This window comes from Benincasa hispida, chromosome 5, assembly GCF_009727055.1.
Source record: "Benincasa hispida cultivar B227 chromosome 5, ASM972705v1, whole genome shotgun sequence".
In the NCBI taxonomy this organism is placed as follows: Eukaryota; Viridiplantae; Streptophyta; class Magnoliopsida; order Cucurbitales; family Cucurbitaceae; genus Benincasa; species Benincasa hispida.
The window spans coordinates 48,847,421-48,850,542 of NC_052353.1; positions in this window are offsets into that span (position 1 = coordinate 48,847,421).

Genomic DNA, 3,122 nt, shown 5'->3' on the forward strand with positions numbered 1-3,122 from the left:
CACATGTGCTTGAGGAAAATCCCAAGAAGTTGGAACCATGGTCGAGGTTATACCTCTTTGTAGGTTGCCCCAAAGGTACACGGGGGGGTTATTTTTATGATCCGTCGGAAAGTAGGGTGTTTATTTCCACGAACACTACTTTCCTGGAGAAGGATCATATCAGGGAGCACAGTCCACATAATAAAGTCTGTTGCATGAGCTTTTCAATGAAACTACTGAAACTTCAACAAGAGTTGTTGAAGAACCTACTTAATCAGCAAGAGTTGTTGATGGTAGTTCATCTAGTAGGTCGGTTACACCTCAAGAGTTGAGGGATCCTCAATGTAGTGGGAGGGTTGCGAACTCGTCTATTCGCTATCCGGGTTTCACAGAAATCCTTGCTATGGTAGCAGATGATGACGTTGACGATCTATTGTCTTATCAGAAGACAATGGATCTCAAGATTGAGTCGATGTACTTCAACTCTGTATGGGATCTTATAGATTAGCCTGATTTGGTAAGACCTATAGGTTGTAAATAAATCTAGAAGCACAAATAGGGTACTGATGAGAAGGTGCAAACCTTCAAGACTCAAGTGATGGGAAGGTACTGATGGGAAGGTGCAAACCTTCAAGATTTTCTCGCCTGTTGCCATGTTAAAGTCGATCTGCATTCTCCTGTCCATTGCAGCTTATTATAATTATGAGATCTGACAAATGGACGTGAAGACGGCCTTTCTGAATGGCAATCTTGAGGAGACCATTTACATGGTATAACTCGAGGGATTCATAGACCAAGGTCAAGAGCAAAAAGTTTACAAACTGAATCGGTCTATTTATGGGCTGAAACAGGCGTCTAGATCTTGGAACATACGGTTTGATGCTGCAATTAAATTGTATGGCTTTGACCAGAACGTTGATGAACCTTGTGTCTACAAGAAGATCGTCAACACTTCAGTAGTATTCTTAGTGTTGTATGTAGACGATATACTACTCATTGGAAATGATGTAGGTCTACTGACTACAGTTAAGAACTGGCTAGCGACCCAATTCCAAATAAAAGATTTGGGAGAGGCTTAGTTTGTTCTGGGTATACAGATCTTTCGGGATCGTAAGAACAAAGTCCTAGCAGTGTCTCAAGCATCATACATTGACAACATGTTGCTCAAGTACTCGATGCAGGACTCCAAGAGGGGCCTACTGTCGTTTAGGCAGGGAGTCACTTTTTCTAAGGACATGTGTCCTAAGTCGTCTCAAGAGGTTGAGGAAATGAGACGGGTCCCATATGCGTCTGTTGTTGGCAGTTTGATGTATGCGATGCTTTGTACTCGACCAGACATCTGCTACGTCCTATGGTCATAGTCCTGTCTCTTATACACATCTAGATGTGTATAAGAGACAGGTTCTAAGTCGTCTCAAGAGGTTGAGGAAATGAGACGGGTCCCATATGCGTCTGTTGTTGGCAGTTTGATGTATGCGATGCTTTGTACTCGACCAGACATCTGCTACGTTGTGGACATAGTCAGTAGGTATCAGTCTAACCCAAGCCAGGGTCACTGGACCGCAGTGAAGAACATCCTCAAGTATCTTCGAAGAATGAGGGATTACATGCTTGTGTATGGATCTAAGTATTTGATCTTTACTGGATACACTGATTCTGACTTTCAGCCTAATAGGGACTCTCACTAGTCGACATCAGGGTCAGTCTTTACTCTTAACGGAGGAGCTGTAGTGTGGCAAAACACTAAGTAGGGGTGCAGCGCCGACTCCAATATGAAGGCAGAGTACGTAGCAGCTTGTGATGCTGCTAAGGAGGTCGTCTGGCTCAGAAAGTTCTTGATAGAATTGAAAGTTGTTCTAGATATGTCTACCCCCATTACCTTATATTGTGATAATAGTGGAGTAGTGGCGAACTGCAAGGAGTCGAGGAGTCACAGGCGCGATAAACATATAGAGCGAAAGTATCACTTGATCCGTGAGATAGTGCATCGAGGAGATGTGATCATCACGGATCGCTTTGGAGCACAATGTTGCTGACCCATTTACGAAGGCTCTCACGGCTATAGCATTTGAGGGTCACTTTTATAGCATGGATCTATAGGATCGCCTGCAGCTGGACTAGAGCAAATGGGAGATTTCTTATACTGGGCTTTTATGCCCTAGTTTATTGTTTTGAACTAGTTTTTGTACACACCACTTCGCTTTAGGACAAGTGGGAGATTGTTGGGGTTGATGCCCTAAAGTCTCGTGTCCTGTAGTTTATAAACAGTATGTACGAACGCTTGCGATGTATAATATAAGATATTTTACTTCACTTCTTGATTTTGCTCAGTTGAATAGTTTATTTACTTTACCACAAACCAATAAACCTAAAATCCCTGGTTGTCTGAATGTAACTTAAGCATGTATGTGGTGATATACAAGTGGATCATGTCTTAAGTGATAACCAAAATGGTCTGTAGTATATGGATATAGGAGGGAAACCTTATCATGGCAATGCTACGGATGCGACCCACTTTGTGGAATAGTTGCAAGTATTGTAATTTGTCACAGATGGTCTGATCTTGATCATTCGTGTAGGAGACATGCGAGCGGGGGCGTCCTATACAAAGAGTTTGTATAAGACCTGTCTCTTATACACATCTAGATGTGTATAAGAGACAGGTCCTATACAAAGAGTTTGTATAAGACATGATCACAAAGTGTTAACGTCTCGTTATATAACACCATTCATGACAGAGACTTTGCTTCACTAGGATGACCATAGGTAACATGACCTTAATCCTGAGTGAGTTGGGAACTCCTGCCATTGAGGGCAGTTCTTTGATTTGCATGGGTGCGAGTGGTCAGGTCGCCGACTCAAATCTACCACCTTGGGGATTCGTCTAATTTAGGAGCTGGGAACTCAACAACACAATATGGAATTCATTCCTTCCCCGAAAAAGGGGTAAGTAGACAGATAGCTCCCTTAAGGGTTGATTCCAAGGCTTGAACGATGTGGTGCCACACACCTTCTCTTGGCCTGAGAGGTGTTCACACATAGTTGGACTATGTTGTATTGTTCATTGGAGGGATTAGTGGTACTTACGGAGTGAGATGTAACTACAGGGGTAAAACAGTGTACTTACGAGCATATGTGAAGGG